The sequence below is a fragment of the Taudactylus pleione genome, unplaced genomic scaffold (assembly GCF_031769625.1).
Source record: "Taudactylus pleione unplaced genomic scaffold, aTauple2 ptg000354l, whole genome shotgun sequence".
NCBI lineage: Eukaryota > Metazoa > Chordata > Amphibia > Anura > Myobatrachidae > Taudactylus > Taudactylus pleione.
This window is the reverse complement of record NW_028284755.1, coordinates 1041839-1058454: the sequence shown is the minus strand read 5'-3', so window position 1 is coordinate 1058454 and position 16616 is coordinate 1041839.

Genomic DNA, 16616 nt, shown 5'->3' with positions numbered 1-16616 from the left:
TTTTGCCTCGGGAGAGGGATCCGGGGCAGACAGGGAGATCCGAGCTTGGGCTCGGATCGCCCCGGATCCCCGAAGTTCGGGTGGGTTCGGTTCTCAGGGAACCGAACCCGCTCATCCCTAATATATATATATATATATATTATACACACCGTTTGGGGTTTGGACTATATATATATTTAGCTGTTTCATAGGGGCCCCCACAAGCTTGTTGCCCAGGGGCCCCGACAGACCTTAATCCGGCCCTGATTATACCGGAAGATGCAAACTAAGTTATTGATAGACCTTTTATATTTTCAGTTGTACTAATACTAATGAGTCTATGAGGCAATAGTAACAGTGATAAAAAATAAACACAAATAAATACATCCAGCCACAGATCAGCTTAATTACTTTCAATATCATCTTCATCTTCTCATCCAATACATACTGTGTGAATATCTAAACAAAGGAACATCCATTCACTTTCTCTATACTGTATACTGTATGCAGAGTTGATACTGAGCAGACAGATCTTTATGATTATAATCTATATGTATAATTAGGGGAGCAGCAAACTCTGCCTGAAATACAGCTTATTATGCGAACACTAGCTGCAATAAAGATATAATATTTATACACGAAAAAGGTATTCTTTTAACATTAAAACACAAGATGATCTCTTGCAACAAATGCCGACATATCAATTTCATGGTACTTTTTCAGCTTACACTATGAGCCATATCCAATTTGGCGGCGAAAAGTCTGAATCTCCGATGACGTAATTTTCGCATGTTTGAATTATCCCCGTATTCAATTCTCAAAGACTTTTCGCCGGGGATAAGTTTTCACCATGTTTTACATGGTGAAAAAAAGTGCAGATATGGGATTTAGGGGTGCAGGCTTAAATAAAATAGCCTGCACCCCCGTGAATAGCCCCTAAAAATGACAAAAAAAGTAAAAAAAAAAAAAATAGGTACACCCCCAAAAAATTATTTGAATTTTGGGGTTAAAAAAAAAATTAAATGGGGAACACATCTTTAAATAACAAAATTAATTCAGGGGGTTCCCAAGTATGCGGCAGGTGTTTAAAAGAATTCGGGTGGTAACGGCAGGTGCATTTTTGAAGAATTTTCAAAATGCATTTTAGGGACTTAAAAATATGCTTACCCCATTTTCATGTACCCCAAATTTGATAAGAATAGTCATTTTTATATTTTTTTTAAATCTAAGTGGTATTCTTCACCACTTCTTCATAGCCACAAATATGCACCTGCCGCGGCTATTACAAACTCCGAATTCCTTCAGCAGGCAAAAATGGGGGTACCCATAGTGATCCCCCATGTCTGGACATCTTTAGGGGGGTCCCAGGCACATTTCCCGAAAATTCCAATTTTTTTTCGTAGATCCAATTTCGCTGGGTCCCGTTTTCGCTCCTTTTAAATTGAAAACGGGGATAAGCAGGCACGCGCCTGATATTTTATCCCCACTCTAACTTCCGATGTAGAGCGAAAAGTCCAGCACGGACTTTTCGCTCCCATATTGAATATGGCCCTATAACTTTAACAGTGGAAAGTAAACCACAGCTATCATGGACTGTACTCCTACAACAGGCTACCAATGTCTTATTTTGCTGAGCACACACTAGACCAGGGATTCCCAACCACAGTCCACAAGGCACACTAACAGTCCAGGTTTTAAGGATAGCCATACAGGAGCACAGGTGACTTAATTAGTGCCTCAGTTATTTTGATTTAACCATCTGTGCTCAAGCCTGGATATCACTAAAACTAGGACTGTTAGTGTGCCTTGAGGACCGAGGTTGGGAATCACTGCACTAGACGATGTGGGTACCCAGTGACGGCAGATGCAATGGCATGATATTTCGGATGTTCTGATGTACCACCACCCGATATATAGTCCCCCTGCTGTATCCAGGGGTATGTTATTGGCCGCCGAATCTTCTGATCTGACATGCATGCACAGCAGATCAGAAGATGCGACGAATGACGCATTGGGGACACGCAATCACCCATACACAATGAGCAATGTATTGTTCTGATCCACGTCGGAATGATATATCATCTGATATATCGCTTAGTGTGTACGCACCAGTAAAGTGTACTGTGCCATGTCTTAGGGTTCCTGTGAGAAGAGAGAATATGAAAATCTTCTTACCTCTTCCACACTCAAGAGATTTCGGGACAGGTGTAGAAGTGTAGAATGCTGTAATTTTCCTGTCTGTCATTAATAATTTTTGGAACGTACATGTTTTCCTTTCTGGAACAGCCAAATTGTATGATTCCATCTGTGACTAAATTACAATTACCAACATTATCTGCCATCCAGTACAGTATAAGTCCAAGCAGCTGACAAAGCATATTTTGATGTATAATAACAGATGCAGGGGCAAATGAGTAATTTCTAGAGGGTGGTTTCCAAATGCTTGATTTTAAAGCAAGTGTGGCCAGTCCATGAAGAGGACATAGTAAACATTTAACCAACTATAACATATAGCATACAAAGTATAGTGTATGTAATAATTCTGAAATATGTAGGACCAGTGATCACAGTAAGCCATTATATGCGGAAGTAGGGCATTCCTGTCTGAGCTAAATGTTTTTATTTCAGATGTGGTCACCGTTCCAGATCATTTGCACAAGTTTGGGAATCTGGGGGAGCAGCAGGGGCAGAACTATGGGAGACAATGGAGGCACCTGCCGCCGGGCTCTGGCTCTGAAGGGACACCTCCTCCATTGCCCACAATATATTCACTTCACTTATGGTTGTAACTATGTACCCGGAGTGTACCGTCACGGCTGTCCAATACATGGCACCTCTTCCTGGCACCTGATAAGCCACTATACACTAGCGGAGTGCTCTGTGACAGCTGCCACCTCCGTCTATCTATAGTCTGTCCCTACTCATTGGTGTTGCTGCTCCTCAGCAGATTCTTTTGTCAGTGTGACACGTTCGGCGCCCCCGTTACCCAAAACTCCCTGTCTCACTCCTCCATGGCATGCCTATATTCTGTGTGCAACTGCGGGTGTATCTACATGCGAATTGCTACATTACAGTGTCAGCGGCTGTGATGGGGGCGGGGGGGCACCAAGTTATAACTTGCCTCCCGGCATGTGGGTTGAACTTACACCACTGGAGAGCAGAAAAAGAACCTTGCACTGCCCTGGATATATATGTACAGATTGGTCTCCTTATTCACTGGATAGTGTATTATTATACAGTATTAATAATTAACCCTATAGATGATCTATATCAGTGCTTCCTTAACAGTGCATGTTTCTAATAGTTGTTTCACAAGTGCTGAGCTGTAACTAGACTTTTTGGTGCCCTGTGCCAGAGAGAGCATTAGCACCCCCCCCCCCCCATTTTTTATATAGGGACATAAGATGGCCTCATAGGTAAGGGACATGGGAGAGATAGGGGAGGCCAGGAGATGCTGGGGGTGAAATAAGAGGAAGCTACAAGTAAGAATGATAATAAACAGAAAACTTGACAGGCCCAAACAGTGACCCCTGCCCTGCAGTGCCCTGTGCCATGGCATCGGCCACATTACCCTAGCTACGGCCCTGCACAAGTGTATTCATTACTGGCTCAAATATATAAAAAGAAAATCAAGGTGGTGCTAATTATTTAATTTGTGACATTGTAGAGATCTTAAAAACATGTAACTTTAGTATTATATGCTATTTATATTGTGGTCATCATGATGTGGGCTGGGTAGGGAGGTTTCCAGCCAACCAGAAACACCCCTGCATTTGCCTATGAGATTGAAAGCAACATGTTACGATATCATATAAATATATGTACAATTATTAAGTATCAGTTGATTCTGTGCATAGTCAAAAGCAAGTGAATTTCTTGGACATTACAATATTCATTGAAAGATACACAACAGAACATTCCAAAAACTTGTTAATGTTAACAGCTTCATTCTATCAACCAGTGGACACCACAGTCAATTGACAAGAATCAGATGAAACTGTACACAGGATAGAGATTACACAGAACAAGCAACAGCAATGAGAAAAAATACAACACCAAGTTAGTAGAGGAGGCATACGAAAACGCCAGATTGACAGACAGAGAGACACTGCTACAGTACAACCACCATCAAACCAACAACTACCAATGAAAAATACAAATCCTGTTTAATAACACAATACAGCAGACACTCAGATATGTTACACAAGATACTCGCCGGACACTGGCACATTCTACTACAGAAATTCTCCCAAACAGACCAGAAATCATTTTCAATAAAGCGCCAGACCTGAACAGGACACTAAACAAAACTCACATACCGCCAAAAGAATCAAAACAAAGGACCATTATGGATTTACTACTAGGAGGGGGTTTCTACCACTGCAGTAACTGTCACACATGCCGCCAGGGGCATATCTATAATGGATACAGGGATTGCGGGGAACACGGGCCCCTGGGTCCAGGGGGGCACCGCACCGCACACCCTGCACACATAATCTTACTTACCTCTCCGGAGTCCCATGTCGGCGTGGGGGTCCGGCGCTGTAAAACGACTGGAAAATGGCCGTGGCTGCCATTTTCCCGTTGTTTGCGCATGCACAGTACAGGGAAAATGGCCACCGTGATGATTCAAAATCATCGATGGTGAACGGCCCATGTTGATTATTTTTACAAACAATTGCAAAGAGCCAATGGTGACCATCGAGGGGTGCAAACAGTGGCCATCGAGGTGTGCAAATCATTGATGGTTCACCATAAATGGTTTTGGTGCTATAGATGGTAACCATAGACGGATTCATCAATGATAACCATCGATGGACACCCCTCTGATACCCATCCTTACTTATATCACCTCGCTGGGAGCTGAGTCCCATGAGACTTAGCACAAAAGGTCAGAGAGGCATGTGCTGAGCTTAGATTGGTAGAGTTCATCACATGCTTCTCTGACCCATGGAGAAGATCAGCAGCAGCCTCATGGGAGGGAGGAATGAATCAGAGTCAGGCAGAGTCAGGAAGATTGGAATCCATGTAATGAACAGAAACAGTAAGGTATGTACTATGTTAGATACACATATATACCTTTATGTAACATGTCTGATTAACTAGAGCAAGGGTTCTAAAACTCGGTCCTCATGACCCCACACAGGTAACGTTTTCCATGTCACCCAGCAGTTGCACAGGTGCATTCATTACTCACTGACACATTTTAAAAGATCCACAGGTGGAGATAATTATTTCACTTGTGATTCTGTGAGGAGACCTGGAAAACTTACACTGTTTGGGGTCCTGAGGACCGTGTTTGAGAACCTGTGAACTAGAGGATAAAGTTTAGGGAAAATCGCCAATTTTTTTTTTTACCATATTTACCAATCATAATACATACTATTGATACCACCTATAGTAATACAATAGGACTAAACAAAACCAACTTAAATGTGCAGCTATTTATATCCTATGACAATCTTTCTGTGTGTTTTGTTTTTCATTTTTTAGAAGGGTTGATTGGTAGTAAATATAATTAAATTTTTTGATTCCAAAGCAAATTTATGAGATAGGAGGGGAGAGCATGGGTGAACAATATGTTCCATGTTTTGTCCACAAAATCAACTTGGTGCTTCAGAATATTTTTTTTTAATTAAAAGGGCATGTAGGAAATGCTGTCTGTGGCCATAAACATTTCTGGACATTTTTGGCATTCAGCAACCACATGTCAAAGATTGCAGCAGCTGTGGCAGTTTAACTTCCAACATGACACATCAGGAAACTAATGTTTTTATTATTCAAGAGGCCTGAGGGAGTTGGAGTATGTATGTAGTTGAAGTCAGGGAAAGGAAGATTTGATTAGTAGTAAATTTCAATCAAATTTTTTGATTCCGAAGCAAATTTATTAGGGAGGAGGGGAGGGGAGGAGGGGAGCCATTTACAAAAAATATTTAAATCATTCACATCAGCCCTATGCCTGCTGTTTCAGCTGGGAGTAGATTTTCATCCCAGAAGGAGACCAGTAAGACTACTAGTAGTACTTTAAAAAACAAGTGACTGTTAAACAATCCTTTGCAAGGGGAAGCAAGTATGACAGTAGCCACCCAGTTGCTCAGTGGATCACTGATGCCATAACTTCTATGCTGGTATTAGATGTGCGTCCAATATCTGCTAATAATGCAGTGAGTTTTAGACAGTTAATAGAGGTCCTGTGTCCCCGCTACCAAATCCCATCTAGATTCCTATTAACTAGAAAAGCAATTCCCAGCCTGTACAGACTCTGATGAATCTTGTGCTGGAGTCAAACTTGTGTCTGGTGGGCTGGTATGCTGTTCCATTAGCCCACTAGGCTATTTGAGCTGTATTAAATTCTAGTGGAAAAACTTTTGTGGTCTTATTTATTTACCATTTAAATTTAGGTTTATTCTACGAAGGTCCCCTTTGGGGTTGTTTGATTAATCATTTATATCTGGAATTATTTTATGTATTCTATGTTTATGTGATTGCTGGATTAGTAACATTTAAAATTAAAATAACATTAAATTAATTTACTTATTTTGTTGAATCTTGGGTTGGAATTAGTCAACTAGGCCATTTGAGCCATTTAGATTTTCATTGAAAATATTCCTGATCTTTTTTGTTTAATACTTAAATGTAAGTTTACTTTCTCAATGATGCCTTTAGAATTATATGAATAACTATGCATTTTTAGGTTCATTTTATTATATGTCTTATATTTTGAGTAAATATTTAATATATTGTGAATGTGATACGAGATATGTACAGACGATTGTTTTTTGATGTTTATTATTATAGATTATTAGGTGTTTATCTTTAAGTACACCTATGGTTTTAATGACACCAATTGACAACTGTTAATGATTGGCTAGTGATCATTTAAATACCTTACCTGGTTTATACCTGTTTTACCTTCTGATGAAACCGTTAGATTGGGAGAACGGAGAAATGCATTATGGGACTCTAAGCAGGAATTCTAATACCACTTTGCTGCTCCGGACATTGCTTGAGACGCTGTTGATGAAAATATGGATGTCTGATTTGATACGTGAGTGGCCTTCTCCCTCCCCTGCATTCTGGCTACTAAAGTGTCACTCCCATTAGACATTGCTTTACTATCACCTCAGGTGGTTACCTGATTCAACCAAACGGGGATTGTTGCACACTGAGTATTTTCCCCCACCATTGCCACTTCAGCTGGACGCTGTTTTATCATCATGCCAGGTGGCTGTCTCACTCCACTAAACTGAGTTATATACACAGAAGATTTCTCCCACCGCTGCTACTCTGTGATAGTGTCCAGAAATTGAGATCTGCGCTGGTGGTGAGCTGATCCTATAGCGGAGAGGTCGAATTTTATGCCAGCTCTTCAGACACATTGTTGCTTCCAAGTAACTTTTATCATTGGATTTTTTTCCATTAATTATTACATTGCGGATCTTTTTCTACGGAGCCCAATAAGTGGATTAATATCCAGCTTTTGGAACACTTGATTCTCTATGTATTGAATTTATTAGCCTTTATTATATGTATGTTTTTTTTATATACCTTATGTGATATTTTTATCTAAATAATCAAATTAAATAATTGGTCAAGCACTCCCTATGTGCCTTTATGGTTCCTTAATATTGTTTATCATTTAGTATCTCCAGAACACTTATTGGGAGCTGCTATTTAGGATACACACCTGTGATATTTATTTGTTTTCATTTAGTATTGCGCCTGATTTAGATTTTTAGGATCTGTTTGTTTAGCTGTGCTTTCCCTTACACAGATTCAAAAATAATTGACAATAATAGGAAGAATGTATCACAGATTTAATTAGATTCGCAAAACAAAGCGGTGAATAAGAGTTACTCTGTAACAGTTGACAGATTGAACAAAAAATAAAAACACACACATACATCTCTAAAGTCAATATAAAATCCTTGTTTTATGAGTTTTAACAGAGATCATACATATGTATGCTTCTGGCTGAAGCATATTGCAATGAGTACAGGCACACACACATATATATACTGTACATATATATATATATAGGGCTCGTATACAGTATGTAAGGTTCATTTTAATTATAATCTGGAGGACAAAGGAAGCCAATATAGTGATTTGCAAAATGGTGCAGCAGGTGTAGAGCAGAGAGTGGAAGATCAGTCTTGATGAAATGGGATGCTTGGTCAAGGCAGGAGATTATGAGAAAGTGAATAAAAATTTTAATAGCATTTGGGTAAGAATATGGTATATTCTGGCAATATTTCTAAAGTTGAGCAGACAGGTCTGTGACACTACGGCACCGGCTAGGGAGACTGGGAAACTTATCATAGATGTAATATAAAATAAAAATAAATAAAAATAAAGGGGGGGGTGGAGAATCTGGGAAGATGGAAAAGGCTGTGCTCTGTTTTGCAGCTTCAGGTAGAAATTACTGTAGACTGAATGTGTATATTACCCACAGAGATATTAATGCTATTAATTTTCAACAACTAGCCACCTCTCTGCAACAATTACTCTTACCAATTTCTAAGTTAACTTCTCCTGAAACTGCTGTATCACACCTGAACCAGACCCTAGAACTAGCCCTTGATGAAGCAGCTCCAGCTACCATCATACTTCACGTAGACTTAGGCATCAACCATGGCATTGCACATTGACAAGACTCCTACAGAAACTCTCAATATAGCAGAACTGTTTACCACTCTTATCATAATGCACTGGATACTGCCAAACAAATATTTCCAATCTGTCATCTCTGCCCAAGCCTCTACCCCAAGTGGCTATTTAATACATTTAAATCACTTCTTCTTACCCCTCCCTTACCCAACCCACCTACTACTATCAGTGCACAAGATCTTGCTTCCTATTTCAAGGACAAGATTGATAATATCCGAAATTAAATGGTATGCACTTCCTCAGCCAGTGACCTGCTCAATTCGCTACCTGAACCCGCTGGCACATTTTCTTCATTTGACCCCACTAATGAAGATGAAGTATCTATGCTTTTCTCATCCTCCTACTCTACTACCTCTCCTCTTGAACCTATACCCTCACAAATCAGTAAAGCTGTCTCGTGTGTTCATCCCATCTTTAACTAAAATCCGTAATCTCTCCTTCTCTACTGGTATCTTTCCATCACTGTTCAAGCATGCAGTGATCTCTCCCATTTTGAAAAAACAAACTTCTAACCCTATCTCTCTCTCAAATTACCATCCTATCTCCCAGCTCCCTTGCCCCTCCAAGCTACTGGAGAGACTTGCCTACACTCGCCTCACACACATTTTTTAACACCCACAACTTATTGGACCCACTTTAGTCAGGCTTTCGTTCCCAACACTCCTCTGAGACAGCACTGACTAAGGTAGTAAATGATCTGGTCACTGCCAAGGCTAAAGGCCATTACTCACTTCTAAGTCTTCTTGATCTCTCTGCTGCCTTTGACACTGTTGACTACTCTCTTTTCATACAGACACTACAATCCCTAGGTTTTCAAGACACAGCCCTTTCTTGTTTCTCATCCTACCTATCTAATTGCTCTTTCACTGTTCACTTTTCTGATTCTACCTCCACTTTGCTACCTCTATTGTTAAACAGATCATCTTGGTTGCAGATCATCACGGTTGCAGTTCCCAGCTACTGGGATACTGGATTAGATCATGTCTTGTCTGTGTTTAGCCTAGCCTGTCATTCCTGTCTGTCTGTGTGCTGATCTCATGTGTTTCTAATTACTGTCTGTCTCTGTGCAGTATCAGTTGCACATTAGTTAATTATCTTATCTGTGTGCACAGGCCAGGCTTACAGGGCTTGCTCTGATTGGATCCTGTATCTTTTATATTGCAGCCAGCCCTTCATTCCTTGCCGGTGATAGAGTATTCGTGTTTCCGGTTCTGGCTTAATCTCCTGTCACCCAGTAGAGCTCCAGGTCTCCTGTCTATTGTATTGTGTTATTCTGCCATTTGTGTCATCTAGGTGGCATGGTTCGCTTGTCATCTACCTAACATTAGTGTCATCTTGGCGGCATGGTTCGCATACCTGTCCTCTGCCGTTCATGTCATCCAGGCAGCACGGACAGTACTCTGTGTCCAGAGTATGCAGCACAGCATGTGCTGCTTGTGTCAACCCAGCGGCACAGGCCACATTACATCATCTGCTGCTTGTGTCAACCCGGCGGCGCATGTCGCACTACAGCATCAGCTCCTTGTGTCAACCTGGTGGCACGGGCTGTATTATAGCTTCAGCTGCTTGTGTCAACCTGGTGGCACAGGCCACCCTCCAGCATGTTCAGTGTGCTGTCCTTACTAATGGCACACAGGCCGCTACCAGCCAAGTCATACCAGCCCACAACGCTGCTACACAGCCCAAAGGCTGCATCTTGCTCATGGCCCATTGGCCACTACTAGCCAAGAATTACCAGCCCACAAGGCTGCTATATGGCTGCAGCAAGCCAAGTTATCCATCCCTAAAGGTTGTTGCTGGATTGAGTCAATAAGGTACCTCTATCCTTAACATCTATCAGTTGGCGTACCGAAAAGACCTATCCTGGCTTTTCTCAATCTATACCACCTCTCTTGGCAAACTATTCAGCTCTTTTGGTTTTCATTATCATCTGTACGCGGACGATACTCAAATCTACCTATCCTCCCCAGAATTGTCACCATCTGTGCTGGTCTGTGTCACTGAATGTCTCTCTGCTATTTCATCTTGGATGGCATCTCACCACCTCAAACTTAATATAGCCAAACAAAATTAATTATATTTCCACCAGTCAATAGTATTACTAACTTGATATCTCTATCTGTTGACAATTCGACAATCAACTCCACCCCACAAGCTTGCTGCCAACGTGCCTTGACTCTGAACTGTCCTTTTTCTCCACATTCAATCTGTCTCAAATTTATGTTACATACATCTAAATAACATAGCTAAAATTCTACCATATCTTACACAAGGCACTGCAAAAACTCTAATCTGTCAGGTTGCGGCCTAGGATCGGCCATTACTCACCTCAGCGCCAGCTTCACCTGACCTATTGAGTGGTCAGACGCCAGTTGCGGCAGTGAGTGATGCGCTGAGGATTATGCCTTGAGTCTGCTAGGACATCCATGTGCTGCCACATGATTTGATTTATGCAGTTACCATCATGGATGCAGCCATGACAGTCTTCATTACCTGATTAGCCCTTACACCAATGGTAGCATTGGTTGCTGTCTGCTGACACTGTCCTTCAATGGACTGCTGTCTTAGGGTATTTAGCCGGGCTCTGGACAACAGGAAGTTGCATGTACAATGTTGTTACTTTCAGTGTATACTTGCTGTTGCCGTGTTCCAGGTTCCAAGCTCCATTCAGCTAGTGATATCCTCCTAGTGTTATCTACAGTGTGTGTACTCAGGGCCTTATGCACGTACCCGTCCGCTATGAGAATTTGCTAATCAATGCATATGCACGGAGACCAAAACACAAGATGCAGATGCCCAGCCCCATATTAAGCCGCCCATCTCCCTTTACTCACAACCTGATCAGTATGCAAGATACCCTAAACATTGGTAACATCGAGAAACATCGGACCCATACGTACAATAGTGGTTGACCTGAGCTGCCACAGGATTTTGCCCGCTTCCTGTGTACAGCTTATGGTATGGCTGTGTATGCCACCGCACTGCCATAATTATGCATGCCCCTATAACAGCGTCACAATGCACAGGCACACCTGCGTTCACCCTACCACCCCCCATCACCACCCACAAACTGCACTACCTGTCAAGGGGTCACTGGTAAACACCTCCCAGTAAGTTAGACTCCACCCCTTTGGTCAGGTCTCGCCAACATCCAATACTTGTGGAAGAGGAAGGCATACATCCAGGCCCCTTGTCCTCCAGTTACACTCCCAACCTGGAACCCTCACTTCCAACCCTTTGGTAGGGGATCTTCATAGCTCAAATGTGACATAATCCATGCACTCTTTTCCCGCATTAACTATTGCAATAGTCTCCTTATAGATCTTCCCAAAAAAATACCTTTGCTGCTACAATCCATATTGTATGCAGCTGCGAGGCTGATCTTTCTCGCCAATCATTCATTGTATGCTGATCCACTCTATTAGTCGATCCATTGGTTACCGGTCTTCTACCGTATTCATTATAAAATACTTACACTCACACATAAAGCTATTAACCAAACCACACCAACATACATCTCTTCTCTTATTTCAAAATATCGTTCAACCCGACATTTTTGCTCTGCACAAGACCTGCATCTTTCATCTTTACACATTACTTGTTCCCATGCACAGTTACAAGATTTTTTTTGGGCTGCACCCACCCTGTGTAATGCCCTCCCATGCACAATAAGACTTTTAGCTAGTTTCCGAACATTCAAGCGATCTCTGAAAACTCACCTCTTCAGACAAGCTTATCAGATTCCAGAACTGCCCACATAACCTTTATAGCTTCCCTATCTAACTCCCTTCTTATAGTATACACATATCACGTTTTCTCTTTATTCAATTTTACATCCTCCTAACCCTAGGCCAACTTTCCTGTGGATCATACAGCTCACGAAGAACATCTGCAATTGGGTTGAAACAATTTGCAGTATGTAGCCCCTATCCTTGTGTATCATCACCTATTTACCTATAGATTGTAAGCTTGCAAGCAGGGCCCTCTTACCTTTATGTCTATCTTTTACCACCCAGTTTTGTTCTATTAATGTTGTTTCAAATTGTAAAGCACAACAGAGTATGCTTCACTATATAAGAAACTGTGAATAAATAATAAATAATAATATTAACTCCCCAAGAGAAGCAGTATACATTGAGAAAGGTAGAGGGATAAAAAATACCCCCCTATGGGTCCTCAAACAATAGTGGGAGCAGAGGGATGGATGTGCCAGAATTAGAGAAACTAGAGCATGCCTGGACAACCTGTGGCTCTCCAGCCAGGGGTGGTGTGCAGCCTCCATGCTAGTGCCCTGCTCTATGGCAGTGCAGCAGACTCTGGATTTGTGCCAGAGTCTACTGCGCATGTGCAGGTCTCCAGGAACATTGGTGCCCACACTATTAGTGTTCCTGCTAGAGTGCAGGCAGGGCACTGGGGGTGCCACTAAAAGGGCAGGGTGCATTTTGTCCTTTAAAATCAGGAAGAGTGTGGCACCCCACTAAAACAAGCTAGCGGGAACACTACACTATGTTCCAGGAGACATCTCTACTGCGCAAGTGTCAATCATCTGGAAAATGTCAGCTGAGAGATTTTCACAGTGATTTCAGTCTGCAGCACTGGCCGATGTGGGACTCCAGAGAGATAAGTTTAGTTATATGAGTGCAGGGTGTGAGCCCCCCTGGACACAGAGGCCCATGTACTGCACACCCTGCACCCATTATAAATACACCAATTGTTCCAGCATACCTTGCCACTGATCAGCTAGTAAAGCATCCTGGGACTTGTAGTTTCACAAAAGCTGGAGAGCCACATGTTGGCCAGGCCTGCACTAGAGGATTGGTTCGATCAGTTGGAAAGTGAACCAGCAACAGAACTGAGGACCTCATTCAGAGTCGGTCGTTGCGGCTGCACGGTCGTAAGGTAAAAGGGGCCGGATATGCAAATGAAGCGCTCGCAAGTTGCGTAGTTGAGATGGGATCGTTAGCTGGACGAGCGAGGGGAGGATGCGGCCGTAAGACTAAACAAACGCCCCCTTCTCATTCCCATTACACGTCATCTCCGGGCATATAAGCATTAATCGAGACCAATGGGAACCATCGGAGCTGGTCGTAGAGCTTAAGGTTGACCATACCCACTCTTAAGCACTACGATCAAGTCAGTGTAAAAACCACCCATGTCTCATGTGCCATTACACTACTTAGTTAATTATGCACTCCCATAAAACGCCGTTTGCATAGTCAGGCACGCCTGCGTTCGGATCTCCACTCCCCCGTTCACAAGCACCTTCCCCTGTTACCACCCACAAACGCCTCATCCTATCACTCAAACTAATGACCTGGCCAAGTTGAAGGAGAGAGCAATTTCTGATCATAATAGCTAGTTTGCGCACGTGCATTGCGAATTTTATGCATGCGCAGTTTAGCGAACATCGGTGGCGTACGACCGTGCGGCCGCAACGACCGACTCTGAATGAGGTCCTGAGTCACATAGGCAAATACATTGAAGTGTGTGCAGAAGGATGATCAACAGGTTTGAAATCTGCAAAGAGGCCTAGCAGGATAAGCATGGAGAGATGACTTAGGCTGTAAGTATATCATTGATCACTTGTGAGTGCAGGTTCATGGTAGGGATGGCCATTGGGGCAATTGCCATGGATGGTTACCATTAATGGTGGCATGAACCATCAATGGTATCAAATGCAGTTATATACCATTCATGGTTTAGACCATGTGAGATTTGTGCATGCGCAAAAGAAACTGCCTGTAAAGCTGGATAGTTTCCTTTGTGCGTGCATAGCAGCCATGCAGCTTACAAGTTCTGACCGGGAGTCTTGGTCAGCATTCCAGCATGCTATATGCAAGTGCCAGAGCTGGGGAAGGTGCAAGGCTCCTGACTGACAGCTGAGCCTGTCAGTCAGCTATAAAGAGAGGCGGGATATTAGCATCCTGAGTCCCACACACAGGGCTATTTTTGAAGTGGAATGGTAAGGAACGCTGTTCCTGAAGCTGTTTTAAAAAATGTCAACAGGAACAGCTTTCTGGATCCGCCTGCTAGCATTGCATTTGTGCACTGGGCATCCATTCAGTGACAGTCATGACATGAAGAGGCACTGATAGCCACAGCAGGCATGACATATTGAATATGACGCTGTGTGCCAATCACAGGTCACAGACCAGCAATCAATCACGAGCGCCTGCTCCTGATTGACTAATCGGTGTTCCCTGCCACGTCCCTCCTAGTCCAGTATTCCCTGCCCTGTGCCCTCCCAGGTCCAGCCTTCCCTGCCCTGTGCTCCCAAGATCAGTGTTCCCTGCCCTGTGCCCCCCTAGTCCAGAATTCCCAACCCTATGCTCTCCCAGGTCCTGCCTTCCCTGCCCTGTGTCCCTCCAGTCCAATGTTCCCTGCCATCTGCTCCCCCTAGTCTAGCATTCCCTGCACTGTGCCTCTTCAGGTCTAGCCTTGCCTGCCCTGTGCCCCCTATTAAAATCCATCATTCCCTGCCTTGTGTCAGCCTCCACCATGTCTATTCATCCCTGTGCCCCCAATAGGTCCAGCCCACCCTGTCCAGCACTTCCTCTTAGTCTAGCCCTCACTGCCCTGAACTTCCTTTTAGTCTAGCCCTCCCTGCCCTGCATAACCCCTTGGTCCAACCCTCCCTGCCCCCCAGGGCCAGTCTTCCTGTCTTGTGACTCTCCAGTTGCAGCCCTTTCATATCCAGACATCACTGGTCTCCCATATATTGCCTTAACCACATACCTTTCCCATGTGCCCCCACCACCAACCTATCCGTTCTGCCCCCACGACCCACCTGTCCCACCACCTCCTTTCATCTTCCACTTCATCTGTCATCATCCCTTACCATCCTCCTACTCTTCTGCTGAAGGCAATGGAGTCCTGCTAGATCAGAAGCGACGTGGATAAACATGAGCATAGCAGGTAAGCTGAATCTTCTGATTTTATTTATTTCCCTCTAATGCTGCTATTGCTGATGAAAACCCTGATGGCAGTAAAATTTTTCAATTTTCGCCAGTGACAGCTACCCCATATGAACTGCACAATCATTACAGTGGTACATGCATCACCATAATACCTATTCTTTGTGGATCTAGCTTTTTAAAAAAAAAGTATTTTATGGGGATGGGTATGGGATGCCGGTGCTCGAGATCCTGGTGGTCAGAATTGATGCCAGCATTCCGACAGGGTTAGAGTACTGACACTTGTTGGTTAGTATTCTAACCCTCCCCCTCTCCCCACCATAACCCTCCACTGCCTGACCCTAACCTCCCCAGCTAGTGCCTAAACCTAACCTCCCCCTTGTGTCTAACCACAACCCCTAGCCCTAACCCTGTCCCTAACCCCAATACTTTCCGTCAGGTTGTAGGCGCCAGGATTCTGACAGGTGTCAGGATCCTGACAGTCAGGATTTTAATCTCATCCCATTTTATGTGGCTATTGCATTTCAATGTATTTTATGTAGATCTAGCTTTTTCAATGTGTTTTATGTGGATCCGGATTTTTCAATATATTTTTTAGGTGGATCTGGCTATTTTAAAGTTATTTATGTGGAAGATACTTTTTCAATATTAATATGGATCCTGCTTTTCTTCTTTATGTATTGTTGTGTATTTAGCATGGATTCTGGTTTTCTGTGGGTGTGTTGTGAATTCACTGCAGTTTTCTTTCCTATATTTCTGTTTTTGTATAGTTATATATAGAGATGTACGGTTCGGCTCTCCAGAAATCCGAATCCACCCAAATTTTGTGAGTCCAGGTAAATCTGAGTCACGGTTCTAATCTCCTAAGGAGATCCGGGGAAATACGGGTCGCGGTTCTGATCTTTGCGGTTCAGAACTCAGAATTTTGGGTTTTGGATTGTATAAATTACATGATTTTAGCTGTTTTTAAAACTTTTTATCTATTTTTTATTTAAAAAATCCAGACCCAATACCAAAACACTTGAGGGTGGTTTGCAAAACCAAATCCAGATC